The sequence below is a fragment of the Halichoeres trimaculatus genome, unplaced genomic scaffold (genome assembly GCF_033239565.1).
Source record: "Halichoeres trimaculatus isolate MK-OKI-2021-1 unplaced genomic scaffold, fHalTri1.1 fHalTri1_scaffold_1, whole genome shotgun sequence".
In the NCBI taxonomy this organism is placed as follows: Eukaryota; Metazoa; Chordata; class Actinopteri; order Labriformes; family Labridae; genus Halichoeres; species Halichoeres trimaculatus.
This window is the reverse complement of record NW_027437179.1, coordinates 31,057,574-31,083,401: the sequence shown is the minus strand read 5'-3', so window position 1 is coordinate 31,083,401 and position 25,828 is coordinate 31,057,574. Positions and strand designations below refer to the sequence as shown.

General features: G+C 40.9%; 1 protein-coding gene and 1 long non-coding RNA gene across 3 annotated transcripts in view; both read right to left on the bottom strand.

Annotated features, from left to right (window-relative positions):
- Positions 1-25,828, bottom strand: part of LOC141790374 (neurexophilin-2-like) — a 173,805-nt gene that overhangs the window by 67,505 nt on the left and 80,472 nt on the right. The window lies entirely within an intron of this gene.
- LOC141801510 (uncharacterized) lies at positions 6,285-25,406 on the bottom strand. 2 transcript variants are annotated; one of them, XR_012599406.1, is made up of 7 exons: positions 25,204-25,406; positions 22,468-22,531; positions 22,178-22,249; positions 10,745-10,825; positions 7,416-7,462; positions 6,774-6,893; positions 6,285-6,360 (listed from the first exon to the last, which is right to left on the bottom strand). It is a non-coding gene; the product is annotated as an uncharacterized LOC141801510 (long non-coding RNA). The 2 variants fall into 2 exon arrangements; XR_012599404.1 differs by lacking the exon at positions 6,285-6,360 and having other exon boundaries at positions 6,546-6,893.

Genomic DNA, 25,828 nt, shown 5'->3' with positions numbered 1-25,828 from the left:
TACCCTTCATCATTAGAACATGGATGAACTATATCAAAGTCTGTAACTCCTGCTGTTTCCTTTCCACAATAAATCAATGCAACAAGTAAAGTGGGTGATCAGAGATCAGAGAAATCCAACAGCTTTGTGTGTGATCTTATAGTCGAATTCCCCAAAGTGACTGCTTTCTGTTGCTCTAATGGGACAGAAAACAATTACTTGTATCAGGCGTAGTTTGGTGTCTTTCCTGTTTCTGTTAAAGGAACAGTTTTTAATTTAAATCAGGGTTGTCAAAGGTCCATTGAAAACCATAGACTGTATAAAACATGGACGTAATCTCGTCGATGTCACCTGTCTCTTACTGAAATGGAAAATGAAGCACCTCGGCTATAGCGGCCATATTGGTAGTGGCAAGGGCTTCATTTGTAGTTGTCATACAGCTATAGGGCGCCTGTCAGTCACGTGACCCTGAGCTGTGCCTCTGGTTGTGCGAGCTCACGATCTTAATATCCTCTGAGTTAGAAAAAAAAATTAACCCCCGTACGGCAGGTGCCGATAGTAAAATTAGCGACTCAGACAGGAGACGTTTTTTGTAAATGGGTTAATTTCTGCTTTGAAAATGGCTTTATTTTGGCTTGGTGTGTATGTGACTTCCATTACTTCTGGAGCCAGCCTCAAGCGGACACTGGAGAAACAGCAAATTTTAGCACTTCCACATTGTCTCACATTCTTGGACCGGAGGTTGCCGCTCATAGAAAACCCACTTTTTAACAGCACTTTTTGCACAGCTTTATCACTTAATGTCAAAAGAATCAACTTATGTGCTTCAGTGTACACAAAAACATGTTTATAAGCCAGAAAAGTCTCCTCACCATGAAAGCATGTATTCATTAATATGTTCATGCACACGCTCTCAGGCTGCGGATACACTCTGATAATTATGTAGAATTAGACACAATTGCAAAGCTGAAAATGCTCAAATTTGCTATCCTGAGACTACAGAATGAAGTCCCTCATCTCTCAATAAGGTAAATCATTTAATATGGAAAATGATGAGTCTCTACATGCATGTCTAAATGAATAAGGGAAATAATAATTATCCAAGCCTTTCACATTTTTGACAGCAGGAATTTTGCTAAAAACAGAAGGCTGTGTGGCAATTAAAAAAGAAAAAACACAACAGAAAATTGTGACAAAATAAAAAAAATCTGAATGAATGACAGCTTTCTTGCAGTTCCATGAGAAGCTCTGGTACATACACAATTATACTGCTCAGTCACACACACACACACCTGCTAGCACATACACTGCAGCGCTGATCCTAGGGTGTCTAACTCAGAGGTTAAAGAACACAATGACGAGAGGTCACCTGGCAGTAATGGAGCCTTTTGTGTGTGGAAATAGTCATTTCCTTGTGTAGTTTCGGGGTATCACAGCACTGATATGAAATCCTGTCATTTTGTTTTCCTTTCTATCAATTTCAGGAAGGAAAACGTGAGGAAAGGAGAGAAGCACAGGAGGAGAGCACCAGCACCGTGCCTGTTGCGGGTGCTTCGACTGTGCCATTGTCATTCAAATGTTTTGTTGCAGGACGGGGAATGTGAGAGGAGAATGGGAGATGAGCGCTAATGGGGAGCAAAGGGAGAAGTGGTATAATTGGATTTGATTATGTCTGTCTGTCAGAGCAGGACAGGACATAATATGTGGCTGGAATTATTTTTGAGACTGACACACCGCGGATGACTCTTTGTGAAGTTTGTCCGCTGTGAAGAATGAGAAATGTCTGGAGTGAGATTTGTAGCCCGGCAATCGGCATGACTCCAGGGAATGTCTGCAGCAGGTCAGTCAGACACTTTGATCCAGATGGGAATGTTGAGAATGTCGACCACTGTTGGTAGGATAGTGATGGAAATTTAAAAAAATTATTAGGTTACCATTTGGACCTTTGAGTACTATCAGCAATCTGAAAACTGTCATTGAGTTTGATGCTGAGTCTTTTGTTTTTTCTTAGGTTGAATTCTAATGACTTTGGTTCTTACATGGCTGAGTCAAGTACTTTATTTGGTCACAACTTCATGATAACAAGGGACAATCTGATTACACATCTTGTAAAATCAATCTGTAGAAAGGCCACCCTCTTTGTTTAACTTCTGCCTGTTGACACTGCGACAAAAACATTAGTATTCTCAACTGGTTTGCACTAGGGCTGAACAATTTTGGAAAATAACCTAATTGCAATTTTTTTAGACCAATATTTAGCATACAATTTTTTATTTATTTTTTTTTTTTTTTTTGGGGGGGGGGGGCTTCATCTTCTACATTGTCCACTTGACACAAGTTTTAAGTCATTTTATAGTAAAACTAACCAACAGAAGATACTTTTAGTATTTAAAAAAGTCTTTTTTTCATTTTTTTAAATGAAAAAGAAAAAGGAACACTGATTTTTTTTCTGACCTCCTGTTGTCTGGAAGAGTAACAAACAATACAGAAAAAAGTGACCAAGGGGTATGACTCTACAATCTACTGGATGGATCTTTGTAGCTCACAGGGTTTTTCTGGCAGGAACAAAACAACATTTTGACTTTTGCTGATTTTAAGGGAGAACAAGTACAAGTTACTTTATTTCCTCAAGGTTTGTGTACATAAAACCTTTTTATTTTCTAATTGCAGCCTTTGCGATTTGTAAATTGCATTCTATTACATTGCAATGTTGGTTTAAAATCAATTAATTGTTCAGCCGTAGTTGGCACTGTAGCAAAGGTGTTAGTTTTAATCTCTGTTTTTAGCTCTGATTCTTTCTCCTGAAAGATTTCAAACACTCTGTGATAGGGGTGCACAGATCACAATTTTCTGTTCCTCTTTACCGATCTTTAAAAAGCCTGACCTGCTGATACCGATTTGGGCCGATACCGATTTTTACTTTTTATTTTTCATAACTGACTGCATATATGTTCACTGTTCCAATCTTATTTTATTGAAAATCATTGAACAATACCTGTGAAGCAATAAAATCTTTATGATTTAACTTAAACTACCAATAAAGTGTCCTCAGTTTTAGGTCTCAGAGCAAAAAGCAACAATGGCTGCCTGTCAGACCTTCCCAGAGGTACATAAGATCAGTTTCATGTGTAAGGATGGGCCAATTATTGATCTCTGATCATTGAACATTAAGGAAATCGGCACCAATGGATTGGTACATGTCTACTCTGTCACCAAAGGTGATACTGATGTGCCCAAATGCTTCATATAAGGGAATACATAAGACTTGCATGGCAACACACCTTTTACATGTTGTCACTTTTGTAATCAGTCTCCAGTCTGACACTGTCTTATGTACATCGATAGATTGAGATAGCATTGCTAATATAACGGCTGCCATTGATAAGCTTCAAAACATACCTCAAGGAACCAATGGGTGACGTCACAGGGACAACATTCAATTTTTGTATGGTATAATTTTCTGATTAATAAGTAAAATGTCCCATAATGCCATCGGATGCAATCATGAAATAATGTTTCGCCACATCGTCAGCAGAAAGGGGTGAAATGATAAATGTCAAATATGTGCCTGACTGCTTTCCATATGTTGTTTTATCAGGTTGTACTGCATTTTGGGGTTCTGACCTATCAGATTCAAGTATATCTTACAGTCATGTGATAAGTAATAAAGTTGGGTAATAACAGGTGTCAAATTTTTTAGGTTCAGTTTGTTCTTAAAGTTATTTTCTTAGAAGTGTCAAACATCTTCTCTGCACTAAATCATTATTTCTGACTAGACTGTTTTGTTCATCTTCTTTCCACATTCTGACAGACAGTTAAACTAAAAAATAAAATAACCTTTTTTCCCACTCAATCTCTGAACAAAAGATTATTGATGGCAATCACACTACATCCAAACAGGTTTTATCACATGCAGCTGTTTCTAAGTGTCATGTGTTGGATCAGTACTCAGCATCAGACACTCAATTATAAGTATCTGAATCTAAAAAGAAGAATGCATTGTGAACTTTTAGTACCTTTGCTTATCTGCACACTTTCTATAAAAGGCTCATTCATATAAGTTAAAGCACAAACACACAGCCATGAAAATACACAGAAAGCACAAACACACAAATAACCAGAGACTCAGTCTAGCAGTGCCAGAAGCATTTCTGTTTTACTTCTAACCGTCTAAGATAAAAGCCCCTTTAAGCAACAATGGTTATAAATTACCAAAAATAATCCAGGAGCCAGGAAGCATACAGGGCCTGTCAGCGCTCCGCTACTCCCCATCTGTCACACACACACAAACACACACACACACACACACAAACACACACACACACACACATACAGGTTACGGTGGTTTATCGGGGCACTTTTCTCAAACCGGCCCAGTGGTGGTTTACGGGGACCCACCTTTCCCTTTGTCCTAGAGAGGTGCAACAAAGAAAACACTGATCCAAAAAAATTGAGAAAAATTCCTGTCTATTTATGAGTTAAATATTGCGAAAGAATCTCAAGCTATGATCACCTGACATTTCACAGGACTACGAGGACGGGGCGGGAGGAGGCGTTTCCTAGCACAGTGGTGACTCATAGGGACACCCCGGTTTATTGGGACGTATACCACACACATACACAATCTGGACAAAACCCTGGTTTGTAAGAACTACCCTGGTTTGACTGGACACTACCCACACACGCACATGTACACACAAAAAGGACAGAGGCATGGTTTGTAAGGACTTCACTGGTATAACAGGGCACTAACCATACACACAAATATACACACACAATCAGGACAAAACCCTTGTTTGTGAGGACTACACTGGTATAACAGGGCACTAACCATACACACAAATATACACACACAATCAGGACAAAACCCTTGTTTGTGAGGACTACACTGGTATAACAGGGCACTAACCATACACACAAATATACACACACAATCAGGACAAAACCCTTGTTTGTGAGGACTACACTGGTATAACAGGGCACTAACCATACACACAAATATACACACACAATCAGGACAAAACCCTTGTTTGTGAGGACCTCACTGGTATAACAGGGCACGAACCATACACACAAATATACACACACAATCAGGACAAAACCCTTGATTGTGAGGACTACACTGGTATAACAGGCCACTTACCATACACACACACAATCAGGACAATCCTTTGCTTGTGAGGACCATACTGGTTTAACAGGCCACTAACCATGCACACATCAGGACAAAACCCTTGTTTGTGAGGATCCTACTTGTTCAACTGAACATTTAGATGGTAGTCTTATGTAGCAAATCTTTTACTCAAAAAGTACCACAGCATTAGCGCCACAAGTACATCTTTGAAGGGTAAATCAGGAGTTCATCTGGATGAATCTGTCTCCATTTAGCACATTGCCTGCAGTCATGTTAGGCCAGTAGTTTGAGTGACACTGCAGACAAAATATTTTTAAGTGACCGATCAACATGGGTACAAGAAGAATGCAGGCTGGCATTGGTACCTCAGTCATCTGAATTTTCAACAAATGCCCAGAGGACATCATTCATCATTTTACTTCACTGTAAGGCACAGAAAGTGCTCTGGTGCAGAGAGAAATGCTCCCCAAAAGTAAAAGTAAAATCAGCATAAGATCCCCATTAGGTGCCTCCCATTGGCCACAAACATCTATGAGCGCGGTCACACTGGCCATCCAAAACGTGCCTAAGCACGATTGCCCCCATGCAGAGCTGTTCCCCAGCCAGTACGGCCAGCGGTCACACTACCCCAATATGAACCAGACTTTAGCGAGTATCACAGACGCTAACAGCTCGCCTTCGTCATCGTGAAGCATCTGTTTACATGAAGTGTGATCTCATTAGAGTCAGCACAATGAGAAAAAGAGAGCACTGCTACAACTTTAGAGACTTTTGGACTTATGGTGAGTCGTTTTCGCCCGACACAGCCCTCACCACCGCTTTGTTTAAAATGATTGTGGTGAGATGCGCTCGTGGTGATTATACGTAATGGATCGCACGTGCTGTCCGTGTGCTTGTGCTCGTGCATGAAGTAAACCGTGCCGGAGCCCACCCCTTCGAAGCGTGCTGAAACACAGAAGGGAATCGTGCTTGAGCACGGCACAGTTGCGGTCACACTGGCCTATTCAAACGTGCTTTACGGCTGAAGCGTGCTTAGGCACGGCACGATTGGCCAGTGTGACCGCGTCCTTAGTCCCTCCCATATATATCATTTGTAGGAGAAGAGCTGCCAGTATTCTAAAGAACCCCTCTCACCTTGCCTATAGACACTTGACTGCCCTCCCCTTAGGAAAAAGGCAGTGCAGCATCAGGACCAAAACAGCCAGCCTTCTAACAGCTACTCACAGAGGTTTTCAGAACGCTCAACCCTGCAAAACATCACACACATCCAACAAGGTTTATTCATTTTAAATTTCATATTTTTATGTCGGCAATTTAAGATTTACATAATTCTTTTTTTATTGCTATTACTTTTTCTGCTGCTTTTATGTGACCCTCAGTACTAATTTCCTTCCCTTTTTTAATCTTTGTCCTGGAATGACAATAAATACACCTTAAATGAGACGTGACAACTGCTGGTTTTACTGAGTATTAAACTGTATACAACAGCAGGGAATGTCCACAGTAAGAATCGTACAACTGTACAACAATGTAGTAAAGTACAACTGTTAAAACATACAAACTTAAAACCTTGTGCTCTTAACTGAAGGCCCCGGTTATTTACAAAATCCCAAATATTAAAGACTTCTGTTTTCTAAAACTGGGTGTTCAGTAATCTTACATTGTTGGCGCTCCATCTTGCTAGCTTTCTCTTTTCAATGTGTGTCATGAAGTGTTTCATCACAGCACTGATTTTGTTCTTGCTTCATGGTCTTTTCACACATTTTTCTGGATTTCATCTCTGTCAATCAGAAGAACATGCAATATGTTAAGATTGAAGAAAATAGTCGTTCAATGTATTTTTTTAAAATAACATTTCAGCTACTAAAATATAGATTCATTATGTTATCTACAAAAGTCAAGCACTGTGATTGTTTAATTAAAATCAAAGTGAAAATAGATTATTGTGATGACACTTGGAATAACCTTAACAGCTGTGCATTTCTGGTCTTGGTGTACCACATGACTGCATTACTGACTGCAACATTGCTTTCCCTCAGATGCGCAAAAAAAGTTTTCTGCTTATCAAAGTAATGTGCTTTCAATAGTAACCATAGCAATTCTTGAAAAAGCCACATGAAAAAACAAACATCATATTTATTTGGCTACCAAGGACTGTTAGGGCAGAAATGTGTCTGTGACATGATATGTACTAAACTGAACTACACTTGAAGTTTTCTATAAACATTTTCTTATTTAACTGTGTTAACTAAATTAAGTTTAATCATCTGAGAATTAATGGAATGAATGGATGAATTCCAACCTTTGGAGCTGACGGCATCGGTCTTGGTTGCAAACTTTTCTTTTGTCCTGGAGAAGCAAGAAATGCTACTGTTAGAATAGCCAGTACAAACTTCAAACCACTTTTGGGGACATTCATTCTAAAAACAAACCACTTTACTGAAATAAAGCTGCAACTTGAACTTGACTCTGAAAGTATTTGTAGATGTGAAGAGACACCTCTTATTTAGGTAGACTAGATACACTCCTACAGTTTCATTTAGCAGACGCTTTTGCCCAAAGCAATGTACAACATAAGAAAGAATTTGGACAGAAGGGAAAGCCTTAGTGCAGGGATGTCAAACTCGTGCCATGGAGGGCCAAGAGGCTGCAGGTTTTCTTTCCAACCACAAACTCCACCAGCTGATTTCACTGATTAGTCCCTGCTTTCTGCTTGAAGGTGAGGTAATTAGTGGAATCAGCTGGTGTAGTGTTTGGTTGGAAGGAAAACCTGCAGCCTCTTGGCCCTCCATGGCACGAGTTTGACATCCCTGCCTTAGTGTGATAAAGTGCTAAAAGTTATTTAGCTGCTGGTGCTGCAACTAAGTGAAAGAACCACAATTAATCACTGCAGCAATATCATACAACCTTCAACAACATTCAATGATCAGTGCTGTAAATTCACTAAGAGCTGGGTCCGAGACCGTCTGACTTATTCTACCCCTGAGGACAAAGAATGGGAGGTGCTTAAGTGTTCCCTAAACAGATGAGTCTTCACACATCTCAGAGTAGAAAGGGAGTCTGGCCAGAGAGCACCAGGTGTCTTTCACAAGCAGATTGTAGTGGGCGAGAAGGAGTGTAGACCTGGATGAGGGACTCCAGGTAGGCAGGAGCCGTTCTTGTCAATGTTTTGTAAGCCAGAAGAAGAGCTTTGAATTTTATTGAAGCTGCTACTGGAAGCCAGTGAAGAAGGATTATCAGCAGGGTGACGTGCTGTTTTGGGCTGGTTAAAGACCAGACGTGCAGAGGTTTAAATGTACACGCAGGGAGGCCTGCTAGAAGGGAGCTGCAGGAGTCCATGTGTGAAATCACACGGGCCTGTACCAGAAGCTGTGTGGCCTGTTGTGTAAGGTAGAGTCTGATCCTCCTGATATTACAGAGGGCATATTGACAAGATTGAGCAATCGAGGCGACATGAACCTTAAAGGTCAGCTGGTCATCAATCATGACACCCTGATTTCTGGCAGAGTTTGTGGACACAAGTTGATTGGAATAAAGCAGGACACTGATCTGTGGTTGAACCGAGGGACATGCTGGGAGGACAATGAGCTCAGTTTTGGACAGATTTAGCTAAGGGTGGTGCTCCTTCATCTATGTGGAGATATCAGCGAGACATACTGATATTTGAGCTGAGACAGTTATTTCATCAGGTGGACTAGACAGGAAAAGCTGAGTGGCTATACAGTGGTAAGAGAAGCCATGAGAGTGAATCATTGCACCAAGTGAGGTGGTGTATAAGGAAAAGAGTAGGGGACCAAGCACTGACCTCTGGGATACCCCTGTTGGTAAGCCATGTGAGTTAGACAATTCTCCTCTCCATGACACTCTGAAGGATCTGTCTGTGAGGTAGGACTTGAACCAAAACAGCACAGATCCTGGGATGCCAAGTTCAGAGAGTGTGGAGAAGAGGATTTGATCGTTAACTGTGTCAAAAGCAGCAGACAAGTCAAGCAGTAGTAGGACAGAGGACTGGCCAGCAGCTCAAGCCAGTCGCAATGATTCTGTGACTGACTGGAGTGCAGTCTCAGTGGAGTGGTCACAGCTGAGGCCAGATTTATAGGAGTCAATCAGGTTGTTTTTCAGCAGATGTTCAGAGACTTGGTTATAGACTGTTTGCTGGAGTATTTTTGACAGGAAGGGCTGAAGTGAGACTGGCTTGTAATTTTTAGCCTGGGCTGGGTTGAAATTTGGTTTCTTGAGCAGTGGGGTGACCTGAGCTTGTTTAAAAGCTGCAGGGAAGACCCCAGATTCCAAGGAGGAATTAATGTGTGTGGCTGCAGGTCTGGTTATGGGTAAAATGGTCTGCAGGATGCTGGTAGGTAAAGGATCTAGAGGACAGGTTGTGGGTTTGGAGTTAAGGAGAAGTCTGAAGACCTCCTCCTCACTCAGATGAGCAAAAGAGCAGAGTGAGGCATAGATAGCAGGTTGGATCTGACAAAGCTGGTCAGGCTCAGAGAACTGGTTGCTGATGCTGGCCACCTTTCCACTGAAAAAAGAGGCAAACATGTCCGGAGTCAGTGCAGAGGAGGACTGAGTGGTATTTAAACAAATTGTTACAAACATACCTTTGGAACTTGTCACCTCATCCTCATTCAATACCATTCTTTTTCTTTTCCCTAAATACAAACGACTTTCACTTCCGGTCAAATAGAGTGAGCAGCAGGTAGAGGCAGCTCTGTCCTACCAAATGACACGTAACTTTCTAGACCAGCCATTATACATGTATAGGATTGTTTTTTGACCCCGGGCGATAAGACAAGACAAAACATATTCTACCATGAAGAAGGACAGCAGTCGAAGACTCACGCAAAAAAACCTGTCCAAGAATAAAGGGTGTCTCCAATACAAAGATCCCCTGTTTACATCTTCCCCGACATGAGTCCCGAGGTCGGCCAGCTGTGAGCATCCTTCAATCAGGTAAAGGTCAAGCTATGGTCCTCTGGAGTCCCATACAGCCTGTACTATCTAGCAAGACTGATAACAGTGGACGGCTCCAGACGTACATTCGACAACCTACAAGTTAACAAAAAATTCATCAAAAACCTCCCCACTACACCTGGTGATGGAATGGAATAAAAACTGCATAATTAATCGGATTAAGAGGGGGCCAAACTGTTAACTATTAGACTGAATACATGGTCATCATACAGGTTGGATTTCCCCATAGATATGCAAGTCTCAGACGGTGTCTCTAAGGTCAGGTTAGTTGAAATGAAACACTTTTTGTTTTTGTTCTCATAATTACTTTCCTTTTCTTACTTATCTTATCCTTGAAAGGAGAAATTGAAGATTCAAAATTGTATGCTTCTATTTACCTTTGAGACAAGCTTCCTTTTTTTGTTGTAGTAATAATGCTAATTTTTTATATTTAATTGACTTATTTATTTTTATTTATTTATTTTTGTCATAATCAAAAGTATGAACCTGGGGGAAAGGAATTCTATTTCATTTTTAGTCACTCAATTGCATTCCTGTTGGAATTTAAAAGGAGGAAAATGTCTTTGAAAAGTATTATTCACTTTCATTAGCTGGTCTAGAAACAAAAACAAATACACTTAATGAAGTTAAGTGATAAGTCATACATCCACATACCTCTTGAAGCAGCAGACACACTTGAGAGACAGATTTTGGAGTGTCCCTTCCGGTTGCTTTTCGGCTGTCTTGCTGCTTGCTCTTTAGACATAGAAAGGTTGTTGTTAAAATTGTTCTTGAATTAAATCTTAACTGAAGAAAAAAAACAAAAAAACAGACTTTTGAAATGTCTTTTTAAAAATCATGAAAATTAATTGGTTAATTACCAGCCAATTATTTATGTTTATGATTGATTCCATCCTAACCCCAAAGTAACAGGTAATCCCACAGCCACTGGGTGCACTTTAACACTGGATTCATATAAAAAGTACATGCAATTTTAAATAACACCATTGAACAAATTCTGAGTACAGCATGATGTATGGCAAATTCCCATTATCAGACTTAAAGAAAAACATAAGTAAATAATAATAATGAATTTTTATATTTTAAAAGTGCCTTTCAAAACACCCAAGGACACTGAACATCTAATTAAAAACATACTTAAAAAGACAATGACATAAAGATAAATAAAACCAACAGACAAGCAGGAGTGACATGGAGTTAAAATGGCTCAGTGGGAGTAGAGAACGCAGTTTGAAACAAATGGGTTTTAAGTTTAGATTTAAATAGAGAAAGGGAGTCTATAATTTGATGTGCGGTGGGAGTAAGTTCCAAAGCTGAGATGGGCGGAGGGCACAGAGAGGTGGAGAGAGGAGGAAGACCTGAGGGAGCGTGAAGGGGCGGCGATGCAGATAAGTCCAGACAGGTATGGTGGGGTCAGGTTGTGGATGGCCTTAAAAGTATTCAGAAGGATTTTAAGGTGATTCTGAATTTAACCGGGAGCCAGTGAAGCTACTGGAGGACAGGGGTGATGTGGTGAAAGGAGGGTGTTCTGGTGATGATCCGGGCAGTGGAATTTTGGACCAGATGAAGCTCATGGAGGGATTTATTAGGGACACCAAAAAGAAGTGAGTTGCAATAGTCAATACGGGAGGTGACAAGGCTGTGGACCAGGACAGCAGCAGAGTGAAGAGTCAGAGAGGGACAGAGACGATTAATGCTATGTAGATGAAAATATGCAGACCAGGTTACGCTATTTATATGAGAGTGAAAAGAAAGTGAGCTGTCGAGGATGACACCCAGACTTTTCACTTGAGGAGAGGGGGAGACTGTGGAGCTGTCTATGGTGATAGATAAACTGCTAGCTTTGGATAAGCTTGGTGTTATCTGCAAAAACAGTGGAAGTGGATACCGAATTTGCAGAAGATATTACCAAGAGAAAGGAGGCAGATGATGGAGAGTAGGGGCCCAGGACACAGCCCTGGGGCACACCTGAGGTAACCAGGGAAAACTGTGAAGAGAAGGATTCAAGTTGGATGAACCAAGTGCGGCCTATGAATTTGAATTTGAATTTGAATTTGAATTTATTTATTTAGAAGGATAGCCCCTTGAGATGGACCGTCTCATTTTCAAGGGGGTCCTTATGAGGTAGGAGTGAATCCAGTGCCGGGGAAAAGCCTATATCTGCTTCCTCCTCCATAAGGACACAAGCATTATTGCCTGCAATAGCTATCTATGGCTTTATTACACATTACCAGAGGCATTGGTGGGCTCATCAGTCGTAATTTATTGATTTTCTGCTGAAAATACATAAAGGCCATTAGCATCTTCAGCAAGAAGATACGTAATCAGTGCCTTACTTTGGTAGTTGCAATGAGTGTTTGTTTCTACAGGGGGGCAAAAAAGTATTCAGTCAGCTACTAATTTTCCAAGTTCTCCTACTTGGGGTGACTCGATGAGATGAGAGAGGTCTGTAATTTTCATCAGAAATACACTGATACTTATTTGTAAACAAGCTACAAGGTGCCCTCTTCCTGTGGACGAGGACCCAAATTATGGTGGAAAAAAAATATTTGGTCTCCCACAAAAACAAGCAAGATTTCTGCCTCTCACAGACCTGACTTCTTCTTTAAGAAGCTCTTATGTCCTCCACTTGTTACCTGTATTAATGGCACCTGTTTTAACTGGTTATCTGTATAAAAGACACCTGTCCACAGCCTCAAACAGTCAGACTCTAAACTCAACTATGGCCAAGACCAAAGAGCTGTCCAAGGACAACGGGAAGGACACTGTAGACCTGCACCAGGCTGGGTAGAGTGAATCTACAATTGGCAAGCAATGGTGTTGATAAATCAACTGTGTGAGCAACTGGAAGATAATGGAAGACACATAAGACCATCGATAATCTCCCTCCATCTGAGGCCCCACACAAGATCTCATCCCGTGGGGTCAAAATGATCATAAGAACGGTAAGAAAAAGTCCCAGAACTACACAGAGGGACCTCATGAATGACCTGCAGGGAGCTGGGACCAAAGTAACAAAGGCTACAATCAGTTCCACACTATGCTCAGAGGGACTCAAATCCTGCAGAGCCAGGCATGCCCCCCTGTGTAAGCCAGTAAATGTCCAGGCCCATCTGAAGTTTGCCAGAGAGCACATGGATGATCCAGAAGAGGATTGGGAGACTATCATGTGGTCGGATAAAACCAAAATAGAACTTTTTGGTAAAAACTCAACCAGTGGTGTTAAGGGGAAGAAGATTGATAAGTACGGCCCAAAAACACCATTCCTACTGTGAAGCATGGGGGTGGAAACCTCATGCTTTGGGACTGTTTTTCTGCAAAAGGGACAGGATGAGTAATCCATGTAAGGGAGAGAGTAAATAGGGCCAAGTACCATGAAATTTTAAGTCAGGTAAACACCTGCTTGATGCCTAATCAACATAAAACTTACTTTGTGAAGACGTGTGGGGGAGGGGAGCCTATAAGAGGTGTCCTTATAATGCAGGTTAGTCAGGTGAACAACTGATACACATCTTAGCTTGCTGCTGGATCTATATAAAACTTACTTTGTGAAGACGTGTGGGGGAGGGAAGCCTATAAGAGGTGGTGTTTCCTAAGCACCAATTTTTGAGCACCTGTGGACAGTTCTTTGTCTCTAAGATCACAAAGAGTTAGTGCTGAGTAAGACACTGGCCTAGAACTAGCACCAGCACCAGTAAAGTAGAAAAAAGGTATATGTGAAGATGTTTGGGTGTGGAAGGGAGCCTAAAAAGAGGTGTCCTTATAATGCAGGTTAGTCAGGTGAACAACTGAGACACACAACTAGGCTTGCTGCCAAATCTACATAAAACTTACTTTGTGAAGACGTGTGGGGGAGGGGAGCCTAAAAGAGGTGTCCTAATAATGCAGGTTAGTTAGGTGAACAACTGATACACATCTCAGCCTGATGCTGGATCTATATAAAACTTACTTTGTGAAGACGTGTGGGGGAGGGGAGCCTATGAGAGGTGTCCTTATAATGCAGGTTAGTCAGGTGAACAACTGATATACATCTCAGCCTGATGCTGGATCTATATAAAACTTACTTTGTGAAGACGTGTGGGGGAGGGGAGCCTATGAGAGGTGTCCTTATAATGCAGGTTAGTCAGGTGAACAACTGATACACAACTCAGCTTGCTGCTGAAACTACATGAAACTTACTATGTCAAAATATGTGGGGGAGGGGAGCCTAAAAACGAGGTGTCCTTATAATGCAGGTTAGTCAGATAAACACCTGACACACAACTCAGCTTGCAACCGGGATCCACATTAAACTTGCTTTGTCAAAATATGTGGGGGAGGGGAGCCTAAAAACGAGGTGTCCTTATAATGCAGGTTAATCAGGTGAACAACTGAGACACACAACTAGGCTTGCTGCCAAATCTACATAAAACTTACTTTGTGAAGACGTGTGGGGGAGGGGAGCCTCAAAGAGGTGTCCTAATAATGCAGGTTAGTCAGGTGAACAACTGATACACATCTCAGCCTGATGCTGGATCTATATAAAACTTACTTTGTGAAGACGTGTGGGGGAGGGGAGCCTATGAGAGGTGTCCTTATAATGCAGGTTAGTCAGATAAACACCTGACACACAACACAGCTTGCTACCTAATCAACATGAAACTTACTTTTACCCTTTTTTCACCAGTGCACGTTGCTGGTGCTAGTGGTTCTGCTTAGTTGATTCAAATCACATTCTCCTAAGAATAGGTTTGGTTTTCCAAAGGGCAAAGAGCCAAGTCAGGGCCATGCCATGATGTCATTTATAAACTTCAGTTAGTCACTGCCTACTTAACTGCTCTGGGGCGAGGTAGTTGGTGTTGGCTGCCGGTGTATAGGGCAAGAGACGGCAATAGAGTTGGAGCTCGGAGCTTGCAACTAGGCAGAGATTTGTTTTACAATACTTGTTTCTGACAGTGTGCTACACGCATGTGTTTATGTCAGTTAATGGAGCGTATCTCTGCCCTGCGCAATTCAGAGCAGGGGAATAATGTAAACACACATACACATGGCAAAAGTGAACCCCATCATGTAAATTAGATAAATAACATCAGACTGTTAAGTCTGTTAAATAAAATGATGAGGTATAGACCTGATCTATAAGAGACAATGCATTTAATTCAATTTCTCCTCCAGTTCAAGCTTTACACAAGTAAACACCAAGATCCAACAGACAACTCATTGAGCAGCATGCCTTTTCAAGAATGATAAATAGCATTTGGCCTTTTAGTTTGTTAAATAAAATAATAAGATATAGACCTGATCTGTAAAAGCGGAGACAAATCAGTGCTTTAACTTTGCCTTCATCTCAAATAATGGAAAAGGAAACAAAACAACTCAACCGGCAGCCTTCCTTCAGACTTTTTTTTACAATGACTGTTTTTTTTTACACTGATCTTTGGTCATTGTTCCACAGTGATTGGCTCTGGCCCAGGTTAAAGTTGGTGTTTCTTAAGCACCAATTTTTGAGCACCTGTGGACAGTTCTTTGTCTCTAAGATCACAAAGAGTTAGTGCTGAGTAAGACACTGGCCTAGAACTAGCACCAGCACCAGTAAAGTAGAAAAAAGGTATATGTGAAGATGTTTGGGTGTGTGGAAGGAGGCCTAAGAAGAGGTGTCCTTTTTATGCACTTTAGTCAGGTGAACAACTGAGACACACAACTAGGCTTGCAGCCAAATCTACATAAAACTTACTTTGTGAAGGTGTGTCGGGGACAGGGGGCCTAAAAAGAGGTGTCCTTATAATGCAGGTTAGTCAGGTGAACAACTGATACACAACTCAGCTTGCTGCTGAAACTACATAAAACTTACTTTGTCAAAATATGTGGGGGAGGGGAGCCTAAAAACGAGGTGTCCTTATAATGCAGGTTAGTCAGATAAACACCTGACACACAACTCAGCTTGCAACCGGGATCCACATTAAACTTGCTTTGTCAAAATATGTGGGGGAGGGGAGCCTAAAAACGAGGTGTCCTTATAATGCAGGTTAGTCAGGTGAACAACTGAGACACACAACTAGGCTTGCTGCCAAATCTACATAAAACTTACTTTGTGAAGACGTGTGGGGGAGGGGAGCCTCAAAGAGGTGTCCTAATAATGCAGGTTAGTCAGGTGAACAACTGATACACATCTCAGCCTGATGCTGGATCTATATAAAACTTACTTTGTGAAGACGTGTGGGGGAGGGGAGCCTATGAGAGGTGTCCTTATAATGCAGGTTAGTCAGATAAACACCTGACACACAACACAGCTTGCTACCTAATCAACATGAAACTTACTTTTACCCTTTTTTCACCAGTGCACGTTGCTGGTGCTAGTGGTTCTGCTTAGTTGATTCAAATCACATTCTCCTAAGAATAGGTTTGGTTTTCCAAAGGGCAAAGAGCCAAGTCAGGGCCATGCCATGATGTCATTTATAAACTTCAGTTAGTCACTGCCTACTTAACTGCTCTGGGGCGAGGTAGTTGGTGTTGGCTGCCGGTGTATAGGGCAAGAGACGGCAATAGAGTTGGAGCTCGGAGCTTGCAACTAGGCAGAGATTTGTTTTACAATACTTGTTTCTGACAGTGTGCTACACGCATGTGTTTATGTCAGTTAATGGAGCGTATCTCTGCCCTGCGCAATTCAGAGCAGGGGAATAATGTAAACACACATACACATGGCAAAAGTGAACCCCATCATGTAAATTAGATAAATAACATCAGACTGTTAAGTCTGTTAAATAAAATGATGAGGTATAGACCTGATCTATAAGAGACAATGCATTTAATTCAATTTCTCCTCCAGTTCAAGCTTTACACAAGTAAACACCAAGATCCAACAGACAACTCATTGAGCAGCATGCCTTTTCAAGAATGATAAATAGCATTTGGCCTTTTAGTTTGTTAAATAAAATAATAAGATATAGACCTGATCTGTAAAAGCGGAGACAAATCAGTGCTTTAACTTTGCCTTCATCTCAAATAATGGAAAAGGAAACAAAACAACTCAACCGGCAGCCTTCCTTCAGACTTTTTTTTACAATGACTGTTTTTTTTTACACTGATCTTTGGTCATTGTTCCACAGTGATTGGCTCTGGCCCAGGTTAAAGTTGGTGTTTCTTAAGCACCAATTTTTGAGCACCTGTGGACAGTTCTTTGTCTCTAAGATCACAAAGAGTTAGTGCTGAGTAAGACACTGGCCTAGAACTAGCACCAGCACCAGTAAAGTAGAAAAAAGGTATATGTGAAGATGTTTGGGTATGTGGAAGGAGGCCTAAGAAGAGGTGTCCTTTTTATGCACTTTAGTCAGGTGAACAACTGAGACACACAACTAGGCTTGCAGCCAAATCTACATAAAACTTACTTTGTGAAGGTGTGTGGGGGAGGGGAGCCTAAAAACGAGGTGTCCTTATAATGCAGGTTAGTCAGGTGAACAACTGATACACAACTCAGCTTGCTGCTGAAACTACATGAAACTAACTATGTCAAAATATGTGGGGGAGGGGAGCCTAAAAACGAGGTGTCCTTATAATGCAGGTTAGTCAGATAAACACCTGACACACAACTCAGCTTGCAACCGGGATCCACATTAAACTTGCTTTGTCAAAATATGTGGGGGAGGGGAGCCTAAAAACGAGGTGTCCTTATAATGCAGGTTAGTCAGGTGAACAACTGAGACACACAACTAGGCTTGCTGCCAAATCTACATAAAACTTACTTTGTGAAGGTGTGTGGGGGAGGGGAGCCTATAAGAGGTGTCCTTATAATGCAGGTTAGTCAGGTGAACAACTGATACACAACTCAGCTTGCTGCTGGAACTACATAAAACTTACTTTGTGAAGATATGTGGGGGAGGGGAGCCTAAAAGAGGTGTCCTTATAATGCAGGTTAGTCAGATAAACGCTGACACAGAGCTGCATATCGCAGACATGAGTAGTACGTCTGCCAGATGCTGGTTGTTTTTTTTTAAATTTTTTTAAAACTCCAGTGACAAATGTTTATCACAAATTTCTTCCAAATTAAAAAAAAATGTTTGGAGTCTTAGAGTTTTCACTGATTTTAAAGTGTTGAAATTATTGTTTATAAGATTTAGTTTTTTAGTATCTTAGAATTTAAATTAAAGTCTTCAACCTTAAATACTTAAGAAGAATGTCCTTTTAATTTAAAACCATTTTGTGTTTTGCTTAAATACCAATCAGTGTAATTACGTAAACTTTATCAGCAGAGTGATTTGAGTTGTTATAGTAGACTGCTTGCAGATTCCTTGATGGAAATGTCAACAACGCTGTGTCCAGTCAGCGCTTTGCATTGTGACAAACCGTACAGGAGTAGACTGGTCTGGTGCATACTGTGGATTTTTTGGTAACTCCGAATACCATCTGGGTATTTTTGGCGTCCTGTAAATCTTAGTTGTCTGTATACTCCATACTACTAGGGAAAGGTACCTTTACAGTTTCGTTGTACTTTGCACAAGAGTCCTGCGATTAGTCGTTTTTTTTTTCCCGGGTTTGGATCTGGGTGGAAAATATAACAAGCAGGTCGAGTCGCGGGTTTTAGTTTGACACATCAAAATGAATATAAAATAATAATAAATACAATAAAATAAAAACGTAAGTTGTAAGCTGGTTGTAAGGCTGTGACCATATAGCCACACTATCCAGTTCTTGTAATACATCCATGGTTGTGACTAGGGGTGTAAATCACCAGTTTCATGACGATACGATACAATATCGATTCTTAGGACAACGATATGATATTTGCCGATATCACAAAGTCTGTCACGATATGGTATGATACTATTCAGGGGCCTTCGATCGATTTAAGACGATATTATGTCCTCACTGAACATAATCAGCAACATTTCACCTGAGGCAAGAAAGAAATACAAAACAATTTTGATAGTTTTATTTCTGAAATGTGGAACGATGTGCTGACCTTTAGGTATGATAGTTTGTCGAGGATTATAGCCATCTGTATGATCTAATTATGTTTTAAAATTAAAACTGGTTAAATTCAGGTAAGGTGCTTTTTGGCCCCCACAATTACCTTATGGGTCTGACTGTTATACTGTAATGTTTGATTATTATATCAAGTAATGATGCAACACTATAATTAAAAATTACTGATCACATAAACTTTATTATTGACCTCCAACATTTGACCATTTTCTATCAAACCAAAAATGTGAAGCTTTGTTTTTAATTAAACCCAAACATTTCTATTGTTCAACATTAGAACGATCAACTTAACGAACTTACCATTGATAGTTTTTTTTTTTACTGTGATGCCTGATAAGCACAGTTTGTATGTCAGTGTGATCAGACTTTGTTTCACTGTGTAATAGTCGATGTGGAGGAGGAATGACACTAAGCTCTCGCCGTTTGACTTTTTAACTGTATGAAATTTCATAATTCAGTGCGCTACAAAATCAAATTATAAGATAACTCACTGCAGTTGTGTGATGATGCACTCCTGTCTTGTGTGCAGCCTGCATCCTCTGCAGTCAGGTCGACCGTATCTTACCCGGATACAGGAAAGCTATTTTATGATTGGCGGATATGTCTGGCTCCCTTTTAGCTCTGTGATGCTAACAGCGTCTTGCTACACGTTCGCCTACAGCGGTGTGACTTGGTGGGTGCTAAACAGTCCATTTCACAGCAGGAGAAATATCAGGCGTGACGTGTCAGAAAGTGAAAAGGTTCAAATGTGTGTCTCATACGCTGAGTGCGTGAGGCCTGAGAGGAAACTTCAGAACGACTCGCCGTTGGACGGAGACGGACACGCGTGTCCAGTCGGGATTTCAAAATAAAGGCGTACATTAACGACCACAATGATGATGGATGTTTAGACTTTCCATCGATGTGATTGGATCATTGCTTAACCAATCGATGTATCGATGTATATCGATGGATCATTACACCCCTAGTTGTGACATGATCACTGCTCGTACCTGCTGAGTGTTGCTTAAGTCTGGACAAAAAGTAAGTCTACTATTGCACATGTAAAGGTCCTTTTAAGAGATTAAAAGTTTAAAAGCATTGAGCGTAAAAACCGAGTGATTTTACAGTTGTATGTGAGAAGATCACAGAGGGTTGATGATGGAGCTGAAGTCAGGCTTTTATTGGAAGAGTTGCTTCATTCAGGTGCGTTGTTTACTCACTGGCATCTGAACTATGGCGATATGCCGTTCAATTTTCAGACAATATGACCCAAAATGATTACCTCAAATACAGTTGCAGGTCGGGCTGCGGGTCGGGCTGTGGGTCGGGTTTCAACGGGTCGGATCAGGTTGCGGTACTAATCAGGCTAATGAGCAGGTTTGCGGTTCGGGTGCAGGTTTGTACGTCGGGGTGGGGCGGATCTTGAAAATTGGACCAGTGCAGGACTCTGCTTTGCACTGCAATGACAAATAAAGTCCTATTCTTTTCAATTCTTTCACATTTGAAACAATATGGTACCTGGCAATCGGTACTGGTACTCAAAGTACCAATTTTATGTACTTTCTGTGTTTGTGTGGTAAGAAATATCAATTTGTTTAATAAAACTTTTTTTTATTTAAAATATTTCTTCTTCACTATATATCCTTGCAATGCTCTGTTCACGTCCAGCATGGAAAATTGCCAACTCTTCTGACATAACATGCTGGATGTCACAGAATTTCCTTCAATGAAATCTCAATAAGACGGGGGTTCTGATTGTTGGCCCTGATTCTAGAGGAATTAAGAAACATCTAGGGTCACTTTCCAATAATGTTACTACCAGCTGTAAAAACCTGGGTGTCATCTTTGATGAGAACCTCAGTCTGAACCAGCATGTCAACCTAGTTGTACAGTCTTGTTTTATGCAGCTTTCAAAACTAAGGCCATTTTTATCTAGAAAAAATCTTGAGGTTGTCATTCATGCTTTTATTTCCTCTCGTTTGGACTACTGCAACTCTCTGTACACATGCTTAAACCAGCACAGAGTGCAGAGGTTGCAGCTTGTCCAAAATGCAGCAGCACGACTCCTCACAGGAACAAAAAAGAGAGAGCACATAACTCCTGTTTTAGCTTCTCTCCATTGGCTCCCCATTCATTTTAGAATTGATTTCAAGATTTTATTGCTGACTTTTAAAGCACGCTCCGGTCTAGCTCCTAACTATATTTCTGGTCTCCTCAGGCCATATGTGTTCGGTCGTACCTTGAGATCCTCAGCCAAGACCCTGCTCGCCGTGCCGAGGTCGAGGCTGAGGACTAGAGGTGACCGGGCCATCTCTGTCAAAGCGCCCATCCTATGGAATAGCCTGCCCGAGGAGATCAGAATGGCAGACTCTTTGTCCTCGTTTAAGTCTCTTTTAAAAACTTATTTTTACAGATGTGCTTTTACTGGAGATTTTAGCTGAGCGCGTTTTAATTGTTGAACTGCTGCTTCAATACGACAGTGTTACGGGCAGCTTCTTATATCCTTTAACCCTTGTTGTCTTAATTGTTTTACCCTTTTATTGCTTTTATTTTAAAGATGCTATTTCCTTATTTAATGTATTATTTATTCTTTTTTATTGTCTTCTCTGTTGCGCCTCACATTTCTCTCTTTGTTCTCTCTGTCATTTCCTCTCTTAATTCTTTTAATGCCCATTTTTATTATGTAAAGCACTAAGTAACACTAAGCACTAAGAAACACTTGTTCTATATAAATAAAGTTTATTATTATTATTATTATTATTATTATTCTACTCATTCACAGTCACAAGGATGCATTAAGGTACCCAAACATGGCACCTTTTGATTTTACATGAATCGGTACCCTGTACTTTTGACAGAAATCTGGTCGGTACCTATAAAAGTACCTAATTCGGTACCCATCCCTACATACTACCTACTGCATTTGGGCCAAATCAGTATGCACAGTTGGTATAGTATGCAAATATGGAAACAGTCTATAAGTTTGTTCTTGTCCTCACAGGCCACTGCTTTCTGACAGTCCTGAGCTGTATCAGGTAGTTAAAAACATTCAACACTGTGAAGACTCCTGAATACTGTCATGACCAAACAGAACTGAATTATGATTGGATGTAAAAGCATGACATTCAAAAAATACAGGTAACTTACCATGTATAGACCACCTTCAATGGCCCAGGATCAGGACTGACCCCTGTCATCTCAGCATCACTCCCACCAAGGCTTCCTGTGTGAGCCAATGACAAAACCAAATTTGAAATTTTTTGAAGCAAAAACAATTCTCGTTGATTCAACAAACAATATTTCATGACACTGGCCATGTTGATAGCAGAAATGTTAGCTAATATTTCAGCAGGGAAGAAGAAAGACAGGAGTAGTGAGCCTAGAATACATACCCAAAGGGCCAATAACATTTTTGACATATTAAGCCCAGTTAGTACTTGCCTATTTTGGTGCTGGCTCACTTTCATTGACCTTCAGGTCACTTTGCTCTTCACAAGGTGCCTGAAATAGCAAAGGGAAAATGCACTGTCTCTCAAAATGCTATCACTTAGTTGAGATTGAGGAAAAAAAGTAGGATTCAGTGAGGTAGAAAATAATTTACAGGCTGACAAATTTCTACACATCACAAAGATTATTCCATTCACTCACATTTATACCTGGCAGAACAGCTGCCAAGAGCAGTTTGGGGTAAGGTATCTTGCCTAACCAGGACAGACTCTTGACTGTTGAAGCTAAAATTGAACTTGCAGTCTTACAGTTACAACATGCCTTAATACCAACTGAGCCACAGCCGCCCAATCTCATTAGGCGATATGCAATTCTTTTTATACTGATGATTTCATGAAGAATCCACAGGCTCTGAGGCTCAGTAGAATTTGAGGTCACTCTTAAAATTCTTAAATACATATGAGAGGGTTTGTTTCAAAACTCCAAAGTTTCCTTCTTTCCTCCACTTGCGTGGTTTACTTGTGTCTTAGTCCCTCCCACCAGAGATGCATGAGAGAGACGCAAGGAAATGAAGAGAGGGGAGAGGAATCGTGGCGATTTGTTTTAAGAGCATTGAGACATCCTTTCCTCTGGATGTATTTCACTGATGACAGCAGCAGCTGATCACCTCTAGATCATCTGTCAGTCAGCTCTAACAGCTGTTTGTGTGTCTGCACATGTGCACTGTAATAACTAATAAGACAAACAGTAACAGAGCTTTGTTTGTTCCTGTGATCTGTTTAACACGTTCCCATGGAGAAAATCTGCTCTCTGTTTATTCTATGTGCTGTTTAGAACCACACGGATCACTTTACCTGTAAAATGCATCATTTTTAGAGTAATTATTCACTGACACTGACAGGAGGCAGTGGCTGCAGCAGAGAAAACAATGAAAAAGTAGGCCAAATAAAACCAGCCACCTTTGCAGCATAGCCAAAAAATTTCACTGTGAGTGTGTCTCAAAGCAATAAACTACAGTCTCCTCTCTCCTCTGTGCCACAAAGAGTACTTCCCAATCGCCATATTAATGCTGTCCCAAAGTGATAATTGTGCTCGGAGGAGAGAGGAGGGAGGCAGAAGAAGACTGACCGGAGGAGCTATGATCGAGGAAACAGGAGAGCTGGCTTTTCTGAAGTCTCTTCACTGACAGACATGCCCCCATTTGGAATATCACTCTCTGATCGGACGCTGCAGCGGCTCAGACTTCTCTACATGAAACTTCACAAACACAACAGAGTTTAATGAGAGAAAAGACGAGCTGAAAACAGGCACTGAGGATTGATCGGTAACAGGTCATAGAGCTGGGATTAAAAAAAGTGTTTGTTGTGAGTTTAAAGCACAAAACACTGAACACAACCATCATGAAATCAATGTAACGGGAGTTTAATACCAAACACTGACACAATAAACTAGCTTATATTAATAAGGGTCAGAGTTAACAATGATGATCTAGATAAAGACTGAATAATTACTCTAAAAATGATGCATTTTACAGGTAAAGTGATCCGTGTGGTTCTAAACAGCACACAGAATAAACAGAGAGCAGATTTTCTCCATGGGAACGTGTTAAACAGATCACAGGAACAAACAAAGCTCTGTTACTGTTTGTCTTATTAGTTATTACAGTGCACATGTGCAGACACACAAACAGCTGTTAGAGCTGACTGACAGATGATCTAGAGGTGATCAGCTGCTGCTGTCATCAGTGAAACACATCCAGAGGAAAGGATGTCTCAATGCTCTTAAAACAAATCGCCTTGATTCCTCTCCCCTCTCTTCATTTCCTTGCGTCTCTCTCGTGCATCTCTGGTGGGAGGGACTAAGGACGTGGTCACACTGGCCAATCGTGTCGTGCCTAAGCACGCTTCAGCCGTAAAGCACGTTTGGAATAGCAAGTGTGACTGCAACTGTGCCGTGCTCAAGCACGATTCCCTTCCGTGCTTCGGCATGCTTCGAAGAGGTGGGCTTCGGCACGGTTTACTTCATGCACGAGCACAAGCACGCGGACAGCACGTGCGATCCATTACGTATAATCACCGCGAACGCGGTGATTATACGTCTTAATATTAGTCCAAAAGTCTCTAAAGTTGTAGCAGTGCTCTCTCTGTCTCATTGTGCTGACTCTGATGAGATCGCGCTTCATGTAAACAAATGCTTCACGATGACGAAGGCGGGCAGTGCGCGTGTCTGATACCCGCTAAAGTCTGGTTCATAATGGGGTAGTGTGACCGCCGGCCGTACTCTACAGCTGGGGATCGGCGCTGCAGGGGGGCAATCGTGCTTAAGCACAGCACGTTTTGGAGGGCCAGTGTGACCCTGTCCTAAGACACAAGACGCAAGTGGAGGAAAGAAGGAAACTTTGGAGCTTTGAAACAAACCCTCTCATATGTATTTAAGAATTTTAAGAGTGACCTCAAATTCCACTGAGCCTCAGAGCCTGTGGATTCTTCATGAAATCATCACAGAATTTATCAGTTTTGATGGAATCTAATATTTTGCTCTGATGAATCAGAATACATTTTGGTGAAAAGAGTCGCATTTTGACTGATGTCATATCTTAGGGCCAAAGTTCATCTTACTCTATTAAGAACTAACTTTTATTAATTCCTAACTTTTACACCAGGCTACAATAGCAATTCTATGACACAAAGAAAGACAAACTTCAATATAATGAGTGAAAAACTTACCTTTAAAGTTGTCGACAAATGTTCCTTCTTGGAGAGCTTAATCTCTTCCCTCAATGATATGTTCCAGTGCATCTTGTTCAGGAGTATCCTCTGCTGCTGCTCCTCCTCTCAGTCATCTTTGCTGTTATGCCAAGACAATAGCATTCAATTTCAGACATACTTTAGTAAATGGATGATGGCTTGTAAATGTTTAGAATGTATAAATCCTTCAGTAATATTTAAAACATATAAATATGAAGTGGTAGTTTGGTAGATATAAGCACCAACGGTAATACGCACCCTACTCATAAAAGCTACTGAATATTATGGAAGCAAAGTTAGATCAGTCTCACAAAACCAGGAGGGTAGGCAGTGTTCTAAAATTGCATTGTCAGGACTAAATATGGTGGACTAACCTGACACCTTTCATCCCAAGAAAAGCAGCTCTCTATCCTGTGATTTTTACTTTATATGCATAACAGAGACATATGCAAAGGCCAAAACTTGTATAAACCTTTCTCTACAACTTTATTGGTATTTAAAGCTAATAACATTTAAAGGCAAACAAAACCTGTCTTCCCTCATTGACATTTACACGTCAGTTATTCCCTGAGTTTTTGACCACCACAAAACTACATGTTTTTTC